Genomic DNA, 27,368 nt, shown 5'->3' on the forward strand with positions numbered 1-27,368 from the left:
ACACATTGCAAGAAATTGTTTATGACGCCACTTTGTGGTTTTATGGAGGTCTGGAAAAATCATGTCTTACCTTCATACTTTAAAGGTGCTGCCATCTTAACTTTATACAAAATATCCTGTGTATGTTGATTACGTAGCAGTTTTAAAACAGGCTTCAGATACTTCATTCTATTAACTACTTTGAGTCTTCGACTAGTATACTTACTGCAAATGGGCACTTGCAGAGATGCCAAGTTACTCAGTTCCAGGCTGGAGATTTTGGCCCAGTCCTGGATTTCTTACCACCCCATCCTGGTGCATTATGGAACTTGCAGTACTGATTTCAATGGGCAGGGTCAGGCACTACAAATCCCACACTGCTTTAGAATGTAAGTTCAAAATTAGGTCCAAAATCTCCAGCCTGGAACTGGGTAACTTGGTATCTCTGCATTTGAAGTGTATCTCTAGCAATGCGAGCAGAGAGAATTCCAGAAATGTAAGGAATATTCCTACTTTCTACTTCTGCAATACCATCAACCCACAAAGAATTCATGCAGATCAGGCCTTCAAAGCTGCACTCTAGAGTCAGGATAGAAGTTTTGATTTTATTCTCCTGACATCATACAGCGCTTCTCTGAGCTCCACATGTGCATCACATTTTCTTTTAGCAAATGTTTCATTTGAAAAAATTCTTACAACAGTACTTGCAGGGATTCTTCCCCTTCTTTGTGCACTGTTTCTTTTAAGGGAAAAGATGCTCAGTCTTCAAACTTTTGACTCCCTGTGGTGAGAGGTTATTAATTCTAACTTGCAGGCTTTACTCACAGGCATATTGGTGGTTTAAATGTCAGTTTGAGAGGAAATTATCAAAACTTAATGTTCCTCTCAGAAGCTCCATTTTGAAACAGCCATTCTCAGTGAGCTTGCTAGCACCTCCTTATACATGTTAAATTAAATTATCCTTTCTGGACTTAAATGTTTAATTTGTTTAAATAGTCCAGTACAATAAATTTGCCATGCATAGAGAAAGGGTGTTTGATGTGTAATAATATACCAGTTAGTGAAGCATTTTCACTACTTCTGTGCGTTCAGAAAAGGATATTGTGATAAACATCCCTTCTGGGTTAGTAGCATGGTAGAGAAACTCAACTCTAAATTCCTTTTATCATGAATAAGTAGGACACTGTTGTACTATTTACATGTTTTATTTACAGGTTTAAATAGAAAACTTCTCCACAGTCTTCTTTTTAAATGGAAAAGCTTCTGCACATACTTCTTAATAATAACTTTCCACATTTAACTTATTGTCACTTACATAGTCAATTTAGAACATTATCCAAAGTGCTCTCCTCAAACGATAACATTTGCTAGAACCTCCCTGGTTTAAACTGCACTTGTAGCTGTAAACAGCAAACATAACACGCTGTGTTGGGTGATAATGTTTGGTGGGCCATTAATCTAATTGGACATATAGAAAGGCCAAAGGAAAAGACCATGTGTGTGGCAATAGATACTGAAAAATCTTTTGATAGGATGAAGTGGTCCTACCTGTTTGCTGTGATGAAGCAGTTAGGGGGCAACTATGGTACTTGGGTATGCTCGCTATATTCCTAGCCTAAAAGTGCCATCTTAGTGAATGGTATTAGATCCGAGGAGCTTTTGCTTCAGAGAGGCACCAGACAGGGGTGCCCTATGTCACCCCTGTTGTTCACCATAGTCATAGAACCTTTTGCTGCTCATATAGAATGTCATCCTCCATTGTGCCCATAACTGTTTGAGGGGGACCAGCATAAAATCCTGTTATATGCGGATGGCACTCTTATTTTTATGGTGGACCCTCAACATTTTCTTCCTCATCTGTTGGATGAGCTTGAGCGATTTGGGCAGCTCTCTATTTCCAATAAATGTTCAGATTTATGTCATCTGAACTATGACTGACTTACCAAGCAGGTTCAGGAGGACCTGGAATCCTGGGGTCTCTTTGGCTGACTTGGTGGGCCAAGTGGCAACCATAAAGATGATGACACTGCCTAAATTTGTATTTTTGTTTATTTATTTATTTATTGCATTTGTATCCCACATTTTCCCACCTCTTTGCAGGCTCAATGTGGCTTACAATACATCATGAATAGTGGAAGCATATAAGAAGATATACATTTAGCATTATAGAAGGATCTTGGGTAACATGATAATGATAGAACATAATAGTCGTTTAACAAGCAAACATGATAATGATAGAACATACTAATAGTTTAACAAGCAACTATTGTAAGGCAGTTCTGGATATTTGTATTGGAGTTCATATTTGTTGGTCTTTGTGGTATGCCTTGTTAAAGAGATGGGTCTTCAGTATTTTGCGGAAGATGGTTAGTTCATAGAGCATTTTTAAGTTGCGTGGCAGCGTGTTTCAGAATTGTGTGCTCAGGTAGGAAAAGGTTGATGCATGCGTTAGTTTGTATTTTAGACCTTTACAGTTGGGGAAGTGAAGATTAAGGAATGTGTGGGATGATTTTTTGGCATTCCTGCATGGTAGGTCTATCAAGTCTGACATGTAGCCTGGGGCGTCTCCGTGGATGATTTTGTGAACTAGGGTACATATTTTGAACATGATGCGTTTTTTGAGTGGGAGCCAATGTAGCTTTTCTCGTAGGGGTTTAGCACTTTCATATTTTGATTTGCTGAATATGAGCCTAGCTGCAGTATTCTAAGCTGTCTGAAGTTTCTTGATTATTTGCTCTTTGCAGCCAGTGTAGAGTGCATTGCAGTAATCTAGATGACTGAGTACCATTGATTGTACCAGGTTGCGGAAGACGGTCCTTGGGAAGAAAGGTCTTACTCTTTTTAATTTCCACATTGAGTGGAACATCTTCTTGGGTAGTGCTTTTTGCGTGATTCTCAAGTGTTAGGTGTCGGTCAATGGTAACTCCAAGAATTTTTAGGGTGTCCGAGATTGGAAGATTCAATTTTTGGTGTGTTAATGGTGGTGAATTTGTTCATGTTATGTTGCGAGGTGAGTATTAGGCGCTGGGTTTTTTCTGCATTGGGTTTCAGTTGAAATGCGCCCACCCAAGTGTGCATGATATGTAGGCTTTGGTTGATGTCATTGGAAATTTCCTTTAAATCTTGTTTGAATGGGATGTAGATTGTTACGTCGTCTGTGTATATTTATGGGTTGAGGTTTTGGTTTGATAGTAGTTTCGCCAAGGGTATCAAATAAGGTCGGTGAGAGGGGGGATCCCTGTGGGACTCCGCATTCAGGTATCCATGTAGCTGAAGTAGTTGAATTAGATGTCACAAAATTGCCCTTCAAAATACCTGGAAAACAATTCAAACAGTGGGATATTATGCTGAGATCTTTTGTATGGGGAAAACGGAGATACACGGTGGGTTGGACACTCCTCCAATACCCTAGAGAAGAAGGAGGTGTGGGAGTACCAAATCTAAAGAGATATTATTAAGCTGCCGTCTTAAGAGCCCTGAGGGAGTTCTGTTTTGAACGCCCATCAGTTTAGTAGGTTCCATTGGAAAAGGTTGTTCTACAGCCACATTCTATTTTTGAAACAAAGGGACGAGGGATGGAGGAAGGAACTGGGGGGGGGGGGGGGGGGTTGCATGGTGTAAGGCAAGTGTTTCTTGCCCCTTTGGATGCTTTGCAACGAGTGACAGACAGGTTCCATGGGTGGGGGGAAGCACCAACCCGTATAGTCTACTGAAAAATTATCAGCCTTGGTTTACACATTATTTTTCTTCCCTACACCAACAACTGGAGGCTGTTGATATTTCCTTTTGTAGAGATCTATTTTCCCAAGGTACCCAGCTGCAGGATCTTTTGGGACATCGGATCCCCTTTTTTCAGAATTTTCAGGGCAAGGACTTCCTTCTTAGAAAAGACGCTTGAGCAAATCTTTTGCGGGACCCATTTACATTATTTTTTATTAGCATTTATTTACCGCCTTTTTGAAGGAATTCACTCAAGAATAGATCAAACATGAGCAATAGGCAATTACAGCAGTAAAAATATTCAAATAACAATACAAAGTATGGCATGGTATACTACTTATAATGTCAACACAATATGTAATAGAGCATTATAATTGATAGAGAAGGGTAGGGCAAAGAAGTAACATATAAATAGGTAAGAAAGTAGGAAGAGTTAGAAAGTAAGGTGATTGATTTAAAGAAAGTTGCACATGAGGTCAGAGCGATGGTTAAATATTAGCTAGGGTAGGAGTGGATAAACATGTCCTGCTGCAGTATATGCAGCCTCAGTCACTCCTTGTGTGTGTGAATCAGTGGTGTAGCCAGAAAACCAATTTTGGGTGGGCCTGAGCCCAAAGTGGGTGGCACAAAAGTTTCTCTGCCTCGCCCTACCTTCACCTCAAAATATAAATACTTTAGCTAATGAGGATCCTCAAACTCTGTCAGTTGAAGACTTCCTCTGAAAGTGGCCAGAACTTCCCTTTACCAAGCTTGGCAGGTAGCAGCAACATCCCTAAGCGACCAAAGCTGGCACCCCTTGCATCCTTAGTTGTCAGTAACTCAGAGATGCTGTCGCCAACTGCAGAGCTTGGTAGAAGGGAGCTCTGACTGCCTTTGGAGGATGGATGCTTGGGGAGCCCCATCAGCTATAAAGCAAGGGTAAGGGCCAGTGTTAGACATGCTCTGGCCCAGGTCAGAAAATAAAGGAGGGCACTCTCTCCAATCCCCTCTCTTCCCTGCCTCCCTTCCGATTTCTGTACCTGCCATTACTCTCACACTGATAGACCCTCACCAAAAACAGAACAAGGGATCATAAGTTAGAAATAAAAATATTTACACAAAAATTGAATTGAGAACCCCAAGAAGTTAAACTTAACATGTACTACATCCCTGAAGAAATAAAAACAAAAATGCATTTCCTTTGTACTGAACACAATGCAAAGACATTTGCTATGCACTTTTCACAAAGCTAACATATTCCATTTAAACATTCAAAATAAAATGCTTTTTTCTATCTTTGATGTCTGGACATTTTATTTTTCCATTATGTTGCTTCTAATTTCCTGGCATCTACTAATTCTCCTTCAAGTGACTGCTGTGCATTTGTCTTTTCTCCTCTCTACTGTCGATTCCCTCACTACATCTACCTCTGACATACTGATCATTCCTTTTTAGCTGCTTCCTCTTTTTTTTTATTTTCTGCCTCTCTGTCAACTCAAATTTTACTCTCTTTCTCGCCTTTCTCCTTCTTTTTACTTTACAGCTGCCTATCAGATCGTCATCTTCTTCTCTCACCCACTACCTCTCCCATTACCCAACTCACTCCTTCTCCAGCCATTCCCTTTCATCTTTAATCTACTCCCCATTACTATATTTCTATCTTCTGTAATCACTATCCTCTCATCCATTTCCTTGCCACCCTCTTCCTCCTCCCCCCTCCAGCATCTCCCACATGGTTCCACCATTCACAGCATCTTCCTCCATCCACCCTTCTAGCTCCCTGTCCCTTCTCTTCTCTCCACCCCTGTCCCTTCTCTCCTCCCCATGGTCCAGCATTTCTCCCTCTCTCTTCTCTCACTCCCATTGTCTGGCATCTCTCCATCATTCTCATTTGCTCCTGGATCCAATATCTCCCCCTCTCCCCTCTCCTATGAATCTCCCCTGCCTCTCATCCAACTCCATGTCCTACATCTCCCCCTCTCTCCCATTGTCCACATCCTTCTTTCCCCCACCCTTGTACCCCAGATCCAATATCTGTCTTCCCCCTCCTTCCCATGCAGCATCTCTCCCTTCTTCCCAACCACTGTCATGCCCAACATTTCTCCCTCTCTTCTCCGTGCACCATCTCTCCCTCCCCTCCACCCCCATATACAAGATTTCTCCCTTTCTTGCCCCCCTCTACCCCTTTGTCTCTCTCTCTCTCTCTCTCTCTCTCTTCCTTCTCTCCACCCTCATGCACCATCTCTCCCTCCTCTTCACCTGTGTCCAACATTTCTCCCTGTGTTCTCCCTCCCCCTCCATGCAACATTTCTCCTTCTCCATCCACCCCATATCTCTTGTCCCTATCCCCCTCTCCCTCCAGGCAGCATTTCTCCCTCTCCTCCCACTATACAAGATTTCTCCCTCTGCTCCGCTGCCTGCCCGGTACCTTGGCTGAGTGAGCAGCAAATGTAGCTATGCGCACCTCTCCCCAGGCTCCGCTTCACCGCATGATCGTCGCTCCCTGCACTCTTCCTCTTGCCCGCCACGCTGCACGCAGCGCCGCCATTCACACAGGCAGCCGCGCTCCCCCCCCCCCCCCGCCGTGTCCATCCGGTCCTCTGATGCACTTCCTGTTAAGACCGGATAGACGCGGCAAGGGAGAGCAGCCGCCTGCATGAATGGCAGCACCGTGTGACAGACGAGAAGAAGAATGCAGAGCGATGCAGCGAAGCGGAGCCTGGAGAGAAGCAGCGAAGCGGAGCCTGGAGAGAAGCAGCGAGCGAAGAAGGATGTGAATGGGCGCCCGGGCGGGCCTGGAGGGAAAGTGGGTGGGCCTGGGCCCATCCAGGCCCACCCGTGGCTACGCCCCTGGTGTGAATGAGACTAACAAGTTAGTTACTTCTTCCATTAAAGGCCTGGTTGAAGAGCCAAGCTTTCACCTGCTTCCTGAACTAGAGATAGTCTTGTGTTAAGCGGAGCCTTTCAGGCAGTGCATTCCAGAGTGTGGGGGCTACTCCGGAGAAGGCTCACTTGCGGGTATCATATCGTGTAATGTCTTTTGGAGAGGATGTGGTTAGTGAAAGTTCTTGGGAGGACCTTAGTGTCCTTGGCAGTGTGTGGAGGATCATTCTGTTTTTCAGTTACTCAGGGCCATTTCCTTTCAGGGCCTTGAAGATGAGACATAAATTTAGTCCTGTATTGTAATGGTAGCCAGTGAAGTTTTGCACTGGTAGCCAGAAATGGTGTTGTTTAAACCTGTAGATAGGAGGGGGTTGCTTTCTCGTCTGTATGTAAAGTTCTCCCAACACTGTCTGGGAAGGTGGAATCCGAGAGCAAGTGGGTTGGACTCAATCCCCCACTCCTCTGTATGTGTGCCCTGTGCAGCTGCACCACTCGCGTAACCCTTGATACAGGGCTGGTAGTGAATTCCCTAAAATATAAAGATCATAATGTTCAAACTTGTCTTAAATTGCCCCCAGCATTTGTGCCCTTTTATATCACTGTACTTGCCTTTGTGTCTCCTACATATTCAAAAGATCAAATTATGCCATGATACAAAGCTGAAGGGAAGGTGGCTCACAGAGTAGAATTAGCAGCTGGATCTTTCTCACCAGCTGCCACTGCAGTAATGAAGTCCTAGTAAAAAAAGCAGATATCAAATAACTGGGTAAGGTTAGTGGCATAGAAAGGGTCCCAGGTAACTGGGGACCAATGTCTGTATAGTATTTCCACCCCCTCTCCATAGCTGTCCAATCCCTGCTGGGAGCATGGCAGGCCCAATGCTTCTCTAATTCTCTCTTTCTGCCCATGGTGCCTCTTTTGCCCATATGGTTTACAGCTCAGATCAGCTGTTTGGCCTGCATGGTGGTGCTCCACAGATTTCTGCAGCATGCTGTGGGTTCAAAGAGCTTTGGATGAAGCAGAAGAAGTTCTAGCAGCAGGAACAGCATGTTAGAGAAGTGCCTGCCCTTCAATGCCACTAAATGCTGGAAGAATACCTGGTCTGTTCCACACACCCAGAATGCAGATAAACCCTCACCAAATATAGAATATGTAACTACAGACTAAAAAATAGAAATATGTAGACAAAAATTTAACTGAACTCACAAGCAATCAGACTTTGCACACAATACACCAAAAAAAAAAAAAAAAACAGTAGTGTGTTCCCTCATACTGTGCAAAGTATAAAAACAGCAGGTGTAAATTTCAAAACCTGACCTATTCTATTTACTACATTTCAAACTAAGAGGTTCATTTACTAAGGAGTACTAATGGAGTTTGCGTATGCTAACTGCTAAGATGACCATTTTATTCCTACGGACTTTGGTTGGCAGCCCACTTGGGCCACCAGGTATGGGGTTTTTTTGGTATGGGGGGTTGGGGACTGGAGGTCCACTGGACCGCCATCCCTCTGTGTCGCTGTCCCAGGGGAGGGGGTTGTGGGGGCTTGGGGGACACTAGGCCACCAGGGCCTTGCTTTTGGAGGGGGTCTGAGGGTCCAATGGACCCCTCCCCAGGACACAGTGGCAGTCCGGATTTACAGTGACAGCCCGAGCTGACTGACTCTGTGTTATTATTGGTAGTGAGCCCCTGGACAAAGGCCAAGGCCTATGTCAGACTTCATGCCAGCAAAAGGAAACTAAAAGGCCGCAAGGCCCAGCATGCACAATAGGAACAAAAAGCAGGACACAGAAGGAATAGGCAAAACACTCATACGACTGCAAGTCTGAACTGGAACCCATGCATAACAGAGTCCAGTCACATGGGCCACAAGACCGAACTGGAACCAAAACAGAAAGCATGAAAAGGAAGTAGAGTGTACAGGAAGCGGGCAAAAGCAAGCACAAGGCTAAAGGCAGGCCCACACAGAGCCAGGCACCAACACGCTGCATAGGCTTACTCACAAAGCACAAAACTAAAGGCAAGCCCATTCAGACAAAAGCAGTAACAACACAATGCAAAGGAATACACGGTAAACACAGGGTTAAAGGCAAACCCACACAGACACAAGCAGCACACGCTGCGCTAGAAACTCTCACAAACAAAAGACTGAACGCATGTTCACACAAGCAGCACACGCTGCACAGATAACACACACAAGCACTAGGCAAAAGGCAAGTTCACACAGACTCAAGCAGCAACACACTGCCTAAGAATTACTCAGACTATCACAGGATTAAAGGCGAACCCACACTAACACAAGCAGCACACGTTGCGCTGGTACCACACACAAACACGAGTCAAAAAGCAAGTTCACACAACCAACAACACGCTGCCTAAGAATTACTCAGCAAGCACAGGGTTAAAGGCAGACCCATACTGACACAAGCAGCACACGTTGCACTGGTAACACACACAAACATAAGTCAAAAAGCAAGCTCACACAGACTCAAGCAGCAACACGCTGCCTAAGAATTACGCAGCAAGCATACGGTTAAAGGTGAACCCACACTGACACAAGCAGCAACACGTCTCAAGACCCACAGCTAACTGAAAAACCGAAGGCTGGGGTGGCTCTGACGTTAGAGCGTCTGTTTCAAATATTTACAGGGTTAAATTGGGTCCGGCGTTTGACATCATCCAAAACAGATGCCAGCCCGTCCAATCTCCAAGATGGTTCAATGTGTATCGGCAGAGCGCTGGTGGATACAGTTGCAGACTCCTCCTCACTCTCACAAGCCAGCCTGGTCCTAGGGTGTCGCCAAGTCACGATATGTCCATGACACTCTGATGGGGGGGGGAGGGGAGGCAGGGGTGAGAACAGAGCCTTAACCCTGCCAGCTCTGAGCTGGCGTAGGGTTAAGGCGCTATTCCGCCCCTATGATCAGAGCGCTGTTCTATGATCATTGAGGCAGAATACAAGCAGAGTTCATTTAAATCTAACTTTAAATCACTTTATCAAGTGATTGGAAGTCTTTCTTACTTTATAAGAAAGAAGTTTGGTTGCTGTGCACCATTTTCATTGCATGTCAGAATAAATTTGACCCCTGATGTACGCGCTGCCCATGTCGGGTCCATTTTTGAAACTTGACTTTTACAATTAAAGGAACTGTGTCCCATTTCTGAAGGCTCTTGGTGCTCTTTTGTTGTACCTTCAAGGGACAGAGAAATACCCAGTGTACCTAACTGCAATTCACCTTGAGCTACTACTGAAAAAAAAAAAGTGTGTGTAAATCCAAATAAATAAATATATGCAAAGTTACAGAACAGCACATAGCTGGATTATTGGCATATGCGCACATATATGCTAGTATTCTGATCATGTAGGTGCATAATTAGCATCTATCTGTTAGTACCCACTTAATAGAATTGCCTAGTTAATGGACAAATTAATGTGTGCTGTTATCACACAAGCACAGTAACTGTTATCAGAGTGGCATGACAGCACAAGTTAATTCACACATTAACTGCTTGCTGTGTTAGCAGGTGAGAACTTGGCCTATGAGCAGAGAATGGATGTGGACGGGTAATACACAGTACTTACCACAAACTGTCACTTGTGCAGTTGACGTGGGTGCACTTATAACCTCCTCAGGGAAAATAACTACAGAGGACATAGTAACATAGTAGATGACGGCAGAAAAAGACCTGGACGGTCCATCCAGTCTGCCCAACAAGATAACTCATATGTGCCACTTTTTGTGTATACCTTAACTTGATTTGTACCTGTCTTTTTCAGGGCACAGACCGTATAAGTCTACCCAGCACTATCCCCACCTCCCAACCACCAGCCCCGCCTCCTACCACCGTCTCTGGCACAGACCGTATAAGTCTGCCCAGCACTACTATCCCCGCCTCCCACTGCCGGCTCTTGCCACCCAATCTCGGCTAAGCTCCTGAGGATCCATGCCCCCCAACAGTTACTGCACAGCCTTCACACTTACCACAGATTAATATTTGCTGTTAAACTGCATTAAGTGTAAAAATTACTATACTTTACTACAAGGGCCCCTATGAGTGGAGGAATAGGTTAGTGCTTAGAGCAGCAGGATGAGAACAGGGAAACCAGCGTTCAGGTCCTGCTTCTCTCACAGACTCAAGTTGTTTCTCCTTCCATTGCCTCAGGTACAAGTTAGCAGGAGCATCCTGAGCTGCAATCACACCCTATGCAACATGCCTTCTAGCACCCTGCCCAGCCCGCTGCACCATGGTTATCACAGGGGAGACAATGGATGGGCAGCAATTTTTGGGATGGCCTTGCAACTTAGATGGTAACTTCACTTTGAAAGAAAAATAACTCATGTACCCAAATACGTAACTCATCTTAAGTACAGTATAGCAGTCTGCCAAAGTGTGCTTTCCTATGCAGTTGCTGGAAGAACATTCTGGCTCAGGCTCCCTGCTCTACAAAGAGGACAATCAGATCTGAATAGGGGGAGGGGTATATTCTGGGAAAGTAGCCCAATAGCATTAAAGCTTTAACTTTTGGAAGAAAGAATACAACTCTGAGTTAAAGGAGCCTTGTTTTCCTCCCCCAAAGAGGCCCATGAGTAGGAACATGTAGATCTACAGGAGGTGGGTCACCCCACCCTGGAGCCCACATAAACTCTGGCTCCCTGCTGTAGCAGCTAAGGGGGAAGGGAAAGGCACAGAGGTTGCCAGTCTGATCCAGAGCTATCCCCAAGGCACAGAATGCCAGACAGAAGTGAAGGGATTGATCATTGCGGAGATCTGATTCTGAACCTCTGAAAAGACTAATAGAGTACAGCTGCTGTTGGCAGACAGTATTTATTGTGGAAAGGATTAGACACTGCAAGGAGTGGAGCTGGTGAGGGCTGAGACTTGAAAGACATTAGAGCCTGGCTGGCCTGGGAAACATGAAAACATGTAGGCAGATACATGCACCCTTATAGAACCGCACTTAGGGAGCTTACATACAAAATTGCTAATTTTCTTAGCATTTACGCATGCATGACACATTAACCTCCGCTTTCTACAAAAGGCGTGGTGAATAGTGCGCGTTAAATTGGGTGCATACCCCATTTAGGCATGGTACTTAATTGAGTTACAAACCAATCAGTGATAACAATTGGCCGATAACAAGAAGTGATCACTAATTGGCAATAATTGGAATTTACAAGCGCGTCTTTTTAGGCATATTTTAAAAAGAGGCGCGTGTAAATTCTAATGTGTGCAGCTGAAAAGGGGATGTAGCCATATGAGGTGTGGGGGAATGTTGGGGGAGGGGGGCGTTACTAAAATTTACACAAGTTGTTAAAAAGGGAATGCGCCTACATTTAGATGTGGGTATTTGCACCAGGTTTTTAGTGGCGTAAATGGTCACTCCTAAATGTAAGTTCGTTCTCGGACCATACGGCCTATCCAGGCTGCCCATCTATCTATTCTCCCTATCACTCTTAGACATCCTATGTACTTGTCCCAAGCTCTCTTAAATTCAGATACTGTTTTTGACTCCACCACTTCCACCGGGAGGCCATTCCATGAATTCACCACCCTTTCCGTGAAGAAATATTTCCTCAGGTTACTTCTGAGTCTATCCCCTTTCACCTTCATCCTATGCCCCCTCATTCCAGAGCTTCAATTAACATAGTAACATAGTAGATGACGGCAGAAAAAGACCTGCATGGTCCATCCAGTCTGCCCAACAAGATAAACTCATATGTGCTACTTTTTGTGTATACCCTACCTTGATTTGTACCTGTCCTCTTCAGGGCACAGACCGTATAAGTCTGCCCAGCACTATCCCCGCCTCTCAACCATTGGCTCTGGCACAGACAGTATATGTCTGCCCAGCACTATCCCCACCTCCCAACCACCAGTCCTGCCTCCCACCACCAGCTCTAGCACAGACCGTATAAGTCTGCCCAGTACTATCCCCGCCTCCCAACTATCAGTGGTTGGGAGGCGGGGATAGTGCTGGGCAGACTTATACGGTCTGTGCCAGAGCCGGTGGTGGGAAGCGGGACTGGTGGTTGGGAGGCGGGGATAGTGCTGGACAGACTTGTACGGTCTGTGCCCTGAAGAGCACAGGTACAAATCAAAGTAGGGTATACACAAAAAGTAGCAAATATGAGTTATTTTGTTGGGCAGACTGGATGGACTGTGCAGGTCTTTTTCTGCCGTCATCTACTATGTTACTATATCACCCCTGTTTCTCCTTTCCTCCAGAGTATACATGTTTAGGTCAGCAAGTCTCTCCTCATACGTCTTGTAACGCAAATCCCATACCATTCTCGTAGCTTTTCTTTGCACCGCTTCAATTCTTTTTACATCCTTAGCAAGATACGGCCTCCAAAATTGAACACAATACTCCAGGTGGGGCCTCACCAACGACTGAGGCATCAACACCCCCTTTCTTCTGCTGGTCACACCTCTCTCTATACAGCCTAACAACCTTCTAGCTACGGCCACCGCCTTGTCACACTGTTTTGTCGCCTTCAAATCCTCAGATACTATCACCCCAAGATCCCTCTCCCCGTCCGTAGCTATCAGACTCTCACCACCTAATACATACGTCTCCCGTGGATTTCTATTCCCTAAGTGCATCACTTTGCATTTCTTCGCATTGAATTTTAATTGCCAAACCTTAGACCATTCTTCTAGCTTCCTCAGATCTTTTTTCATGTTTTCCACTCCCCCCAGGTGTCCACTCTGTTACAGATCTTAGTATTATCTGCAAATAGGCAAACTTTACCTTCTAACCCTTTGGCAATGTCACAAATATATTGAACAGAATCGGCCCCAGCACCGATCCTTGAGGCACTTCACTACTCACCTTTCCCTCCTCCAAGCGAATTCCATTAACCACCACTCTCTGGCGTCTGTCTGTCAACCAGTTCCTAATCCAGTTCACCACTTCGGGTCCTATCTTCAGCCCATCCAGTTTATTTAAGAGCCTCCTGTGGGGAACCGTGCCAAAAGCTTTGCGGAAATCTAAGTAGATTACGTCTATAGCTCGTCCCTGATTCAATTCTCCTGTCACCCAATCAAAGAATTCAATGAGATTCGTTTGGCACGATTTCCCTCTGGTAAAACCATGTTGTCTTGGATCGTGCAACTTATTGTCTTCCAGGAAATTCACAATCCTTTCCTTCAGCATCGCTTCCATTACTTTTCCAATAACCGAAGGGAGGCTTACCTCCTTTGCATTTATGCTGCTTAAGTACTTAAATATCTCTATCATATCTCCCCTCTCCTGCCTTTCTTCCAAAGTAGAGATATTGAGATCTTTAAGTCCCCATACGCTTTATGATGAAGACCACTGACAATTTTAGTAGCCATCCTCTCCAGAAGAGAGAGAGATTAAAATATAGAAGGGCTCTTTTCTTACCCAAAGGAGAGCGAGAGGAGTAACCTACAGGGTTTAACCTATGCCCAGGAGCTGGATCCTAAAGGTGAAGAACTGATAAAGAGGACAGTTGCTGTTTACCAGCCTAGAAGTGACAATTGGCACATCATTGAGGAGTATGGAGTTTAACAGCTGTTCAGTCTGCAAATAAGTGTGAAAAATGCATGAGCTGGAAGGAGAAAGCAATGCTCAGAGGAGACCAAGTGTTATGAATCCTTTGAAACTCTTTGCAACTATTTTATTTTGTTCTTATGGACTAGTTGCCTCATTATTTTTCCTAGCCCTTTTTTCCACCTACATTGATACCTTTGACTTCACTGTACCTATGTAATGCTATTCAATAATACACGTTTAAAAAATAGGGTATATACTGCCTGGTATGGTATATACTGCTATTGCGGAAGAGTACATTCAGATACAATACATGTTAATTAAGCCTGTCATAAGGGGACCCTTTGATAGTCTGTGTGCATTAGAGAAAGAAGGTTTTGGGGAGATTTGATGTGTTTTGGCCACAGACCTTAACTAATTAGTTTACATAGTAGCCTCTGGGGTGTCCCTTAGCCCCACTGATCTAAGAGGTCTGCTACATCAAATTCATGAAAGGCAAGTGATGAAATCCAGATCCATGAGCAATCCCCACCAACATGTCCACCCAATGCAGATAACTGTATACATGCTTTTATTCAGACGGAAAGTGGTTAACTTTGAAAACTGGCAATTGAACAGGTAAAACACTGCTTTACCCATGGAAGTGGCTTTGAAAATTAACCCCTTAATGTGGAAAAGAAAAGTAATGTTAAGGAAGATACAGTGCTCAGAATGATTCTTTGATGACATCAGCAAAGTGCAGGGGTAGCTGCTGCCATTAACCAATTATTTCTGTTTCTGAAAGAAGCCTTCTGTCATAGTAACGTGGTAACATAGTAGATGACGACAGAAAAAGACCTGTACAGTCCATCCAGTCTGCCCAACAAGATTAACTCATTGTATGTGCTACTTTAAATGTATACCTGACCTTGGTTTGCCCTTGCCATTTTCAGGGCACAGACCATAGAAGTCTGCCCAGCACTAGCTTTGCATCCCAATTACCGGTGTTGCCACCCAATCTCCGCTAAGCTTCTGTGGATCCATTCCTTCTGAACAGGATTCCTTTGTGTTTATCCCACACATTTTGAATTCCGTTACCATTTTCATCTCTACTACCTCCCGTGGGAGGGCATTCCAACTATCCACCACCCTTTCCTCCAAGGCATACATGTTCAGGTCAGCAAGTCTCTCTTCGTACATCTTGTAACGCAAATCCCATACCATTTTTGTAGCTTTTCTTTGCACTGCTTTAAGTCGTTTTACATCCTTAGCAAGATACGGCCTCCAAAACTGAACACAGTACTCCAGGTGGGGCCTCACCAACGACTTGACCAGGCGCATCAACACCTCCCTTCTGCTGGATTTCACCTCTCTCTATACAGCCCAGCATCCTTCTGGCTATGGCCACCATCTTGTCACACTGTTTCGTCGCCTTCAGATCCTCAGATACTATCATCTCAAGATCCTTCTTCCTGTCTGTGCATATCAGACTCTCACTGCCTAACACATACTTCACCCGTGGATTTGTACTCCCCAGTGGCGTTCCTAGGCTGGCTGACACCCGGGGAGGATCGCCGATGTGCCTCCCCCCCCGGGTGCACTTTTACCTGCTGTTGGGGGGGGGGGGTGCCGCGCGCCTGTCGGCTCCGAGTCCACTCGTTCCCTGCTGCTCCCTCTGCCCTGGAACAGGAAGTAACCTGTTCCACGCAGAGGGAGCAACAGGGACGGAAAGAGTGGACTCACCAACAGGCGCGCGGCACCCCCCCCAGCGGCGTGCACCCGGGGCGGACCGCCCCACCGCCCCTCCCTTGGTATGCCACTGCTACTCCCTAAGTGCATCACTTTGCACTTCTTTGCATTGAATTTTAATTGCCAAACATTAGACCATTCTTCTAGGTTCTGCAGATCCTTTTTCATGTTTTTCACTGCCTCCGGGGTGTCCACTCTGTTACAAATCTTGGTATCATCTGCAAAAAAGCAAACTTTACCTTTTACCCCTTCGGCAATGTCACTCACAAATATATTGAGCAGAATTGGCCCCAGGACCAATCCTTGAGGCACTCCACTACTCACCTTTCCCTCCTCCAAGTGAATTCCATTAATCACCACCCTCTGGCGTCTGTCCATCAACCAGTTCCTAATCCAGTTCACCACTTTAGGTCCTATCTTCAGCCTGTCAAGTTTATTCAAGAGCCTCATACGAGGAACTATTTCAAAGGCTTTGCATAAATCTAAGAAGATTACATCTATCGCACGTCCTCGATCCAATTCTCTGGTCACTCAGTCAAAGAATTCAATGAGATTTGTTTGGCACGATTCACCTTAGGTAAAACCATGTTGTCTCAGACCTTGCAACTTATTGGATTCCATGAAATTCATTATCCTTTCCTTCAGCATCGCTTCCATTGCTTTTCCAGTAACCGATGTGAGGCTTACCAGTCTGTAGTTTCCAGCTTCTTCTCTGTCACCACATCCGCTCTTCTCCAATCCCACGGAACCTTCCCCATCTCCAAGGATTTATTAAACAAATCTTTAAGAGGACCTGCCAGAACTTCTCTGAGCTCCCTCAATATCCTGGGATGGACCCCTTCCGGTCCCATGGCTTTGTCCACCTTTAGATTTTCAAGTTGTTCATAAATACTCTCTTCCGTGGATGGTGCTATATCCGCTCCATTCTCATATGTACTTTTGCCTGTTAATCGTGGTCCTTCTCCAGGATTTTCTTCCATGAAAACAGAACAGAAGTATTTGTTTAGCACATTTGCTTTTTCTTCATCATTCTTCACATAGTGATTTGCAGTATCTTTCGGTCTCATGCAGGATATTTTGCAGTAACTGAATCTGCAAAACTGTGGCTGCAATTTTTTTCAATAGTCTAAGCAGATATAATCAGAAAAATTTCATGTAAGCAGCACGAATGTGTCATTGTGACGGCGTTTTATCGCTGAAACTCCAGCTTAAATGACACACCTACTTTGCATTCAGAGTTGCCATTTCTTTTCTTTGCTACTTGATCACAGTTTTCCTCTTTGGTGATATTAGAAAAACAGCTCATCAATTCCAGAAGAGAAACTGGTAATAGTGACACAGGCCATCTGGAGCTGTGTTTTACCTAGGGCAGCATTCAGGTTCCTGTGCTAACTTTTCTTACTAGCTAGCATGCTATCCATCTCTAAACCCCAGCTCCCTTCTCCCACCCGCCCCCTTGTAGCCATCAGCCCTCCCCACTTTCCAATTCCCAGCACCAGCACCTCTAAATCTTCTACAGAGCAAGGAGAGCAGGTGGGAGAATACAGCTGGGCTATTAGATGGGTCTATATAGGGCCTGGGGATTAACAAAGTGGCAGGCAGGAGAAGGTGGCTGGACAATGCATCAGATGTAGGGGCTGAGGTTGAACAAAGGGGCTTGGAGCTGATGGGAGGCTGGGGATGTCAAAAGGGGGCTTGTGCTGACAGATGATAGGATGGGAGGATGGGACTGATAGGGTTGGAAGAAGGGTCTGATGTTGAGGTAGGGAGAAGGGAGCACAGAGATAAAACAGGGGCTGAGGATAGGGCAGGAGAAGGGATCTAATGCTGAACCTGAGAAAATGGGGTGGGGGTTAGCAAAGGGACAGGTGAGAGAAACAGGCTGCGGATGGGAGGAGGGAGCTTGGGGCTGAAGGTGGGAGAAAGAAGAGAAGGACAGATACTAGAGTGGGGATAGGAGAAGCAATGGCAACTGCAGGGAAAGATGAAGCATGCGTGGAGGCTGCCGTGTCAGTGACTCAGGGGCATTGCTGCCAGCTGCATAGGGTGTAAGCATTCCTTCTGCCAAGAGGTGGTTTTCGGCTTGTGGGGCTTGCGAATCCCTGCCAACTCAGGTATTTCTTTTGGTTTGGGGGGTGCAAGAAGGATGAGGAGGGCAGGGGGGAAGAATAATATTTGGGTCTACCCTCTTTGGGCTCAGGCCCACCTTAAAGTGGCTTATGCCACTGGATTAAATATGAATGCCTTTTTATTTTTAGTGTAGTGGCGGAGGATTATACTAGCACTTTTTATTCTGGATACACTGTCTACATTGGAAGATGTCCAATAATGAGAGTAGTTCTTATCAGGGGCAATGAAACGTCTTTTTGTTTGAGGGCCCAAGCTCCACTTCCACCCTCACCCCTCTGCTCTTCCATCTTCACCTCAGTGGCGTAGCCATGGGTGGGCCTGGTTGAGCTGGGGTCCACCCACTTTGGGCTCAGGCCCACCCAAAATCAGTGCTCCGCTGGTGTGGCAGGTGAGGATCCAGCTGAGGGAACACTTAAACCCTATGCAGCCGGTGGTGGTGGCAGTGTGTGTCCACGAACTGCTGCTACCCCACCTTTCACACATGCTTCTGTAATCATAAAATTTCTATTTAATCAGCTGCTTGTTTCTCAGAACTTGTCCTCAGTTCTCTGTCATAACAAGTTACAATCTCTTTAGAAAGTGTTGAAAGTGATGAAACAGCAGTGTGATTGTTAATCTATGATAAATATTTTGGTGTAACACTTATACACATGCAACACAACAAAAGCAAAGTTCACAATGGACACACCCCACCCTCTCACTTCGTCCCTAAATTTCCCCAAATGTATCTACCATACTTGAACCTTATTCTATCATAATAACACATTGTATTTGTTCATACTGGAACTGGCGAACGCCATAACGGTCCTGTGTAAGCCACATTGAGCCTGCAAATAGGTGGAAAAATGTGGGATACAAATGTAACAAATAAATAAATAAATATACAGACAGTTTTACAAATGTATTAAACAATGAGGACATCTTTAGTGACTCTCTCCATGGTGATCCTTCCCATCCTCCATAAACACAGAGATTAAAATCATAAGGCCCAATATTCCATTGAACAGCCTCCGCTATATGGATAAGAGCTCTCTATCCATTCATTTTCAGCAGATGGCGCTGCTAAAAATTCTTACAGACCACCCCAGAACTATCTGGATAGTGCTAGTACAGAGCATAGGCATTCTACTTAACTCTGTGGATAGCCAGCAATATTCAGCCGCTATCCTTATAGCTATGCAGTTTACATTAAGACAGCAAAAAGGTTATTGCCATTATCGATAGAGTCAGTTTTCATGTATATACAGCACAGCTCACTATACAGACTGTACCACTGTATTTGCATAATATAATATTTAAACTTCCAGTCAGCATTAAAACAAAACAAAAAAAAACCTCTGACTGTGAGGTTTGAATGTTGATTCCATACCAAAGGGTTTATAGGAGATATTTCCAGTCCTCGTCTGGCCCACCTTAAGGGAAGCAGAACTGGAGAACCTGGCCAGGCCCAAGTAAAGAGTTTAAAACCCTAGCCTGTACTGAGGAGAGGAGGCCCAGATTGGAGGAAGTAAGGCTCCAGGAATAATTGTTGCAGTTTGAAAATGTAAAGGACTTTGTTTTGATCTTGTTAAGCCTGCAAGGTAAGCCGTTCATTGGTTTTGTGCTGTTATAATTTTTTTTTGTTTGTTTTGCACTTGTACTCAGCTGGTTTTATTTTTCTTCACAGGCCCAGATCCTTGATCACTCACACTCACACTACTAAATTTGGTGGCAGAAGTGGAATGTGGTCTTTCCACCTGAAAAGACTATGAACCTCTTGTTGCCTTGGAAGGCTCTGGGCTTCATTATAAGGTAATTCTGTTTACAGGCTAAAGGGCTTAGCCCTAAAGAGGGACAGGCAATTTTTATTTTAGTAAACACAGTTTGTAGAAGCAGAACAGGGGACATTAGTTTGGGCAAATTAGACAATTCTAGCAGTAGTGAAGCTGTGTCTCCAGTTCCTGACAGAGGGGCAGCAGGAGCTACCGAATGTGATCCAGGTCATACAAGCTACTTCAGCTCAATCAATCCCTCTGGGGAGGATCCAGACTATATTCTGGTGAACTCAAAGAGGACCCCTCACCAGGCAGAGTGGTTTGGAGGCAACCTGAAATACATAACTGGGCAACCTGTTGACAGGCAGTAGCCAAGTCACCTTCCAGGAGGCCAAACCAGAGAGAACTATCTATGCTGAAGCAAGGCCACTATTCTGTAGTGGACAGGTTGCACCCTAGATGCTTACAGACAACAGTTCTGGAGAGGAATCTTCCAACCAGAAGAAAGTTCATTGGGTTTTTTCATTACAACAGGAAGGGAAAACTAGAGTTAGGGTGGACAACTGAATGGCAAGGATGATGCGCAGCCCAGCACCATCTAGTAAGAGGCTGTGCAGCCATCTTGGTTCACCACACAGCCAGTGCACAGAGACCCTGCTTTATCTCCCACTGCCACCATCTGTTGCTACTGCTGCTTTTCCTAACCAACAGCAGTAGCAAAACAATATACAAGCATCATGGAAAGGAGAGGGGGCAGACGTTGGATGGAAGAGGGAAAAGAGAGGGAAGATGCTGAATTGTGGGGGGGGGGGGGGGGGGGGGGGGGGGAGAGGATAGAGTTAGTGAAAGACTGGAGAATAAGAGGAAGTGAAATAGGAGAGCCAGGGTGAGTGAAAGAGGTGGCAAGCTGTAGGTAGACACAGTAAAAAGAGGGAAATTGAGGACTGGATAGTAAGAAAGAATTAAATCTTGAGAGAGGCAGAAAATAAATTGATGAAAGCTGAAAGGAAAAGGAGAAAAAATTGACAAATGGACAGGAAATCCTGGCAAGATGAGGAAAACAGAAACCAGAGACTGGGACCAACACAACTGAAAAAGTAAATGGCCAGAGGATGGTCTGCAGTCAACTGTGGAGAAGGGACAACTTCCAGCCATATAGTGCCCCGGGATCTGGAACCTCCACCCTGATTTAATCATGGAGAAAAGGGTAATTTTGTAAAAGAATGTCCAGGGATCAAAGATGACACCATGAGCACTAACCTTACAGCAGTCCATACCTGCTAACTTGTTGATGTCTCACAAGCCAGAGCTCATAATTTTGTGACTCCAGTTGAGCTAGATACTATACAGGGGAATAGCTACCATTGAGCAAGCCTGGCAAAAAGCCCAGGGATGTCCAAAGGTAGGAGCAACCTGCTGTTGAATCATTTTCCCTGCAAGTCTGGCATCCCTTTCCTTTCTCTGCTTCTGCCCCCTCTCCTCCACAGTCTTCCATCTTTCTAGCCCCTGCCGTCCTAGAGTCCTCCAAATATGCTGAAGATTACTAGCAAACACAACATAGAAAATAGCCTGCTCCCGGCCAGCTCGCCAAGGCCTTTCCTCTACCATGATTTCCTTTCTGAAGCAACTTCTGTGGATGGGACAGAGCAGCGAAAAGGCCCTGGCAGTGGGGGAGAGATGCTTAGCCTGGGGCAGTGGGGGGGGGGGGGGGGGGGGGGAGGAGGGAAGCAGAGGGAAGAGAGAGAGAGAGAGAGAGAGAGAGACCTGGAGCAAAGGAGAGGGGTGGAGATGCTGGACCTTGGAGGGATGCAGAGGGAAGAGAGAGCGATCTGGAGCAAAAGGGAGGGGGAATAGAGAAAGAGAGATGCTGAACCTGGGGGAAGATATGGGGAAACAGAAAGAGAGGGTGAGACTCAGAACAAAGGGGAAGGGAGAGATGTTGGATTAGGGGGATGGAAGCAGAAAGAGAGAGAGCGAGAGAGACCCCAAGCAAAGATGAGGGGGATGACAGGTAGAGAAATATTGGATTGGAGGGAGGATGAAAGCAGAAGAAGAGAGGGAGAGACCTCAAGCAAAGAGATGGAGGAAGAAAGGTAGAGAGATGCTGGACCATTGGGGGTGTGTGGAAGCAGAGAGTGGAAGCAAAGAGGTGGGGGAGGAGAGGTAGAGAGATGCTGAACCATTGGGGGTGTGTGGAAGCAGAGAGTGGAAGCAAAGAGGTGGGGGAAGAGAGGTAGAACCAGACACCCAATTTTGGGTGGGCCTGGGCCCAAGATGGATGGGCAGAAGAATTCCACCCTGTCCCACAAGTGCTTTGATCTCTCCCTCTCTCCTCTGCATGCCATATGGTCTCTCAAACATCCCCCTCCCCCACATACCTTTTAAATAGCAGATTTTCACCAGTAGCAAGCAGCAACTAATACTGCTCATGTTGGCCCCACAGCCTTCCCTCTGATGCAACTTCCTGTTTCTGCATAGGCAGGAATACATCAGAGGGAAGGCTGTGGGGGTGGTGCGAACAGTATGTATCAGTTGCTGCTTGCTGCAGGTGAAGATCTGCTATTTACAAGGTATGTAGGAGGAACAGTTGTTGGGAGTTTTTGGCTGGTGGGGCTTGGGGATCCCTGCCAGCCACATCATAAGTGTGCTGCTACTGGGTGGACCTGAGCACAAAGTGGGTGGGCCTGGGCCCACCCTTGGCTACACCACTGAGAGAGATGCTGAACCATTGGGGGTGTGTGGAAGCAAAGAGAAGACAGAAATCCCAAGCAAGAGGGAGGGAGAAGAGAGCCATCTTTGAGTTTTCATTCATATATTTTACAAATTGTCCAAAACTGTTTTTTCAAGTTGTGTATGATCTATTCAGTAAGAAATTTATTTGATAAAAATGCCCTCAGAGTCATCATTCATTTTCTTGTAACAAGTCAACTGGATTATTGTAATTCCCTTCTGAATGGCCTTAGAGGTTCTGATTTCCGCAGACTACAAATCGTCCAAAACATGGCTATAAAACTTCTTACAGTGTCCAGGAAATTTGATCAGGTCATTCCTTTGCTACAAGGAGGACATTGGCTATCAATGCGACACAGAATAACATTTAAAACCCTTTGGTACATAAGGTACATTACTCAGATAGACCTCTATATCTATCTCACTTACTTATCCCATATTCCCCTTCTAGAACACTTCATTCTGCTCACCAAAATTATTTGATCCCTTCTTTAGGCACATTTGCTTAGATACAATATGAACTCGGATCTTTTCAGTTATTACACCTACATTATGGAATGCACTCCCCTCTTGTCTAAGACTAGAAAGTAGACTGACCAAATTTAAGACTGATCTTAAGACATGTATATTTAGGGATGCGTTTGTTATATAACCTCGCTTCACTGGGTTCCAGGTTCAGATTATTGAGGCTGGGGGTGGGGGGATGCAGAATTTCTGCAACATGATTCTCAACTATTTCTTACTATCCTTTTTGATATTGTAATGTCTTTTCCTTTTCCTTGTTTTAGTGCATTTTTTTTTTTATTAATATATTTATTAGTTTTCACTTTTAACAAGAATTCACTTGTTTGAAATACAGCAATAGTAAGTTACTTAATGATTAATAATTCTTCATATCAACATAGCCCAAAGGCAAATAATAACATACTTCCATTTCTTAACAACACATTCTTTATACTTTCTTAGACCTCATTTAAAAATCATGGGGCGATCAGAGTTAGGGAAGTTTCCAATATACAATAAACAAAGAAATTAGGTGGCGTAAATACTCCCTTGCTTAATTATTTCAATTGCTTAGAATCCAGGAATGATTTTAGACTATCTGGTGAATAAAACGTGTATTTAACCTGACCCAACCTAACCAAACATTTACACGGATAGGCGAGGAACAACAACCCGCCTATCTCCAGAGTTCTTGCTTTCAATGCTAAAAAAGCTTTCCTTCTCTGTTGGGTAGATTTTGTGACATCAGGGAAGATTTGTACTTTTACACCACCAAAACAAGTTTGTAAATTTTTAAAATAAAGTCTCATGATATTATTCAAATCCTGTTCAAAAATAAAGGAAACTATCAAAGTTGACCTCTCTGCATTTTCGTCCACTGAACTCTCTAATATTGCTGAGATGTTCTCAAGATCTAAGTTTGGTTGTAGTCCATCTTGTCTTTTCCCTTTCTCTCCCTTGGGACTTGGAATATAATAAATCTTGTTTACTGGCAGCATCGCTTCCAGGGGAATTTTTAAAACTTCATTCAAATATCTTTTAAACAAATCATGAGGATTAATCCCAGAGAGTTTGGGGAAGTTTAATAGACGTAGATTTAATCTTCTATTGAAATTCTCAATTTGCTCCAATTTTCTTCGTATTTCTATATTATCTTTGACCACACCAACTTTGAATTCTTGAAAAGAGTCTACTTTATTCTGGAAATCAGTTACTTTTTCAGCAATATCCGTTTTTAGCTGGTCAACTTTTAAATTCAATTCTTGAAATTTGTTTTCAAAAGTACTCACTTCTCCTGAAGTTCGTTGTAGTGTAACGTCCATTTTATTCAAAATTGTCCATATCATTGCCAGATTTACCTCCTTCGATGGCCCTGCTACTCTTCCTTCTATTCTCGGCGTCTGTTCCAGCGTTTCCCACCCCTCACTAACAGTTTCGCCCGCAACACTTCCGGTAGGGCGTCCCTGTTCCTCGGGCTCCATTGTAGACGCCAGGCATGGAGGTTTCACAATTGCTGGTGGTGACAGAGATATTTCTTCTCCTAGTAGGGTCTCCGCTTCCCCAGAGAGCCCCGCTATAGGATCCGTATCTCCTACTATTTGGGAGACTGGCAGAAAATAGTGCTCGAGCGCCGTCTGAGGAGTCGAGGGAGACGAGGTAGGTGGGGGAGCTATCCGCGTCACCCCCTTTCTTTTGATATGCGGCATTCTGTTATAAAAGATAATATTTTCCCAATTCGGGGCCAGAGCTGCTATTTTGTGCGTCCTGTTACGCCGCCATCTTGGATCGTCCCAGGATGCTGGGCTTGATTAGTGCATATTTTAAACTGCTCAGAATGGTGCTAATTGGCTGGTATAGCCAAATTTGAAATACCCTTGAAAAAAGAGAAAGAGAGAGGCTGGCCAAAGGAAGGTGGAGGGAAGAGAGAGATATGCCAGACCACAGGAGGAGGGAGAGGGTCAGGAGTGGGGGTACAGGAAAGAGGGACAAGAAAAGGGAAATGTTGTACAGGAGAGAGGGATGATAAAAGGAAGAAGTTGGACATGGGGAGGGACAGGATGAGGAAATGCTCTACATGGAGGGAGCATAGGGACAGGGAGACAGTTGGAGAAATAGGGACATAGAAGGGGTGCTGGACAGGGTAAGATAGGGATTCAGAAGAGATGCTGAATATAGGAGGAGGATAGGGGCACTGAGAGCAGATGCTGAACATGGGGAGAGGATGGGGACAGGGAAACAGAGGGGAGATGTTGGATAGGAAAGATAGGAATGCAAAGGAAAGATGGATGGTGGATATTGAAACAGAAGAAATGTGAAAAGGACAAGAGACACTGGAAAAAGTGTTAAGGAAAAATCGAAAAAAGCAGAAAAGAGACACTAAGACCAAAGCAATGATCAAACATCAAAGATATAAAAAGTGTGAAAAAGTAGTGGTTGTTTTTCTGAATTTATTAATTGTAATGTCAGCTTTGGAAAACGAACTCACATAAAGTCTCTTTAATTCGCACAAGACCCAAACTATCAACATTCACAATATACAGCCTTGTGATAATCAGTTTTAAAGTAATCTTAGAAGACCTCAGTCATCAGAGTCATGGGACACTATATAGTTTTAGCCGCCACTCCTCCAGTCCTCATTGGTCTCCGTAATATGTATTATTTAAATTTTTGTTTGTTTTCAGTTTTAGTTTAGTTCATTTTAACTAGCGGTATTCACCATAAGTTTTGTTCTAATATTCTTTATACAGGGTTTTTATGCTATACAAGCACTTAACTTTGATCAGACTGTTTTTTTAGGGAATCAGCTGTCCAACACGATCTTGAATGATTTAGTTAGAATCTTGAAAACTCACTGGCATATCCTGCAACTATTCCCAGGTTTTGATGAATACTCAATTATAGCTTATAAACGGGGAAAACCATAGGTGAAAGACTGGTGACTCGAAAATGCAATATGCCAATGATAAGATCAATGAGAAATTGCCAGAAAATATGTGGCTCCTGCCAATGGTGCTCACTAGCTAGTATAGGACCTGAATGGGTAGATTTAAAAACTAAATGCACTATACAAGCAAAAGGTTTATATACATGCAAATCCAGGAATGTGGTATATTTAATAGAATGCCCATGCCGACTGTACTATATTGTTGCAGTAGTAGATCTATCAAGATGAGACTAAACGAGCATAAATCTCGTATCGTTACAGAGAATTTGCAAGCACCTCTGGTTAGCCATTGGGTGGATAAGCAACATGGATGGAATGAGATAAAATGGTGTATTATTGACACAGTACAAGAAGGGTGGGAGGGAGGGAATTTAGAAAGGATATTGAATTACAAAGAGCAATTCTGGACCTATACATTAAATACGATGGCTCCTCTGGGATTGAATGCAGAAATTGAATGGCTGACACTGATTTAAGGTGGGCTATGATTGGTGGAAAATGTTATCAGTAGGATATAAAACAGCTGTGAAAAAATGCCGCCGCCATCTTACATCGGTAAGAGAATGTTATGATACCGAGATGGTTGGTGGCACAATCTGATATAAAGCTAAGTACACTTTTCATAGTTTGAAATATAAGGAAGTTTTCATTTTCTATAGGGGAGATATCCTTGAAACAGCCAGAATGGCGAAACAAGAGATCGTGTCGGACAGCTGATCCCCCCAAAAAACAGACTGATCAAAGTTAAGTGCTTGTATAGCATAAAAACCCTGTATAAAAAATATTGTAACAAAACTTATGGTGAATACCGCTAGTTAAAATGAAGTAAACTAAAAACAAACAAAAATTTAAATAATACAGTACATATTACGGAGACCAATGAGGATTGGAGGAGTGGCGGCTAAAACTATATAGTGTCCCATGACTCTGATGACTGAGGTCTTCTAAGATTACTTTAAAACTGATTATCACAAGGCTGTATATTGTGAATGTTGATAGCTTTGGAAATCATGCATCTCTGTCTTGCATTTCAGTTTCTATTACTATGACCTGTTTTCTCTATATGTCTGGAATGTGTTTGCTTTTTGCAGGATTTGTTTACTGGATCTCTAAAGGGTTCCTTCTTCCTCCCCCCCTCCAACCTTGGGAAAGATGGAGTGGCATTTTTGATATGACGTCTAAGTCGGACTTTCGATGTTTGTGCTAGATGTCCCAAATCCAAATATCTAATGTAACCATTTTCGAAAAACCAAAACGTCTATCTTTTTTAAAATTAAATACTATTTGTAACAAGGTTTTGAACTCTGTGTGTTTATCTTTTCAGGACATTAAAAAAAAAAATAGTACAAGTGCAAAACATCAACAATCAAGCCATTGGGATGTAGGAGGGGTCAGCATTTTTAGCAGACTGGCCCCCTAGACATCCCAGGAGTGCAATGGAGCACCCTAGGGGGCACTGCTATGGATTTAATATAAATGCTCCCAGGTACATATCTCA

At 44.2% G+C, this 27,368-nt stretch overlaps 1 long non-coding RNA gene across 1 annotated transcript; it reads left to right on the top strand.

Moving 5' to 3' along the window:
• The first annotated feature begins 389 nt into the window (after window positions 1–389).
• On the top strand, window positions 390–27,046 carry LOC115471401. Its single transcript, XR_003942319.1, has 3 exons — window positions 390–475; window positions 19,605–19,729; window positions 26,962–27,046. It is a non-coding gene; the product is annotated as an uncharacterized LOC115471401 (long non-coding RNA).
• Window positions 27,047–27,368: the final 322 nt, after the last annotated feature.

Source organism: Microcaecilia unicolor, chromosome 5, assembly GCF_901765095.1.
Source record: "Microcaecilia unicolor chromosome 5, aMicUni1.1, whole genome shotgun sequence".
Lineage (NCBI taxonomy): Eukaryota > Metazoa > Chordata > Amphibia > Gymnophiona > Siphonopidae > Microcaecilia > Microcaecilia unicolor.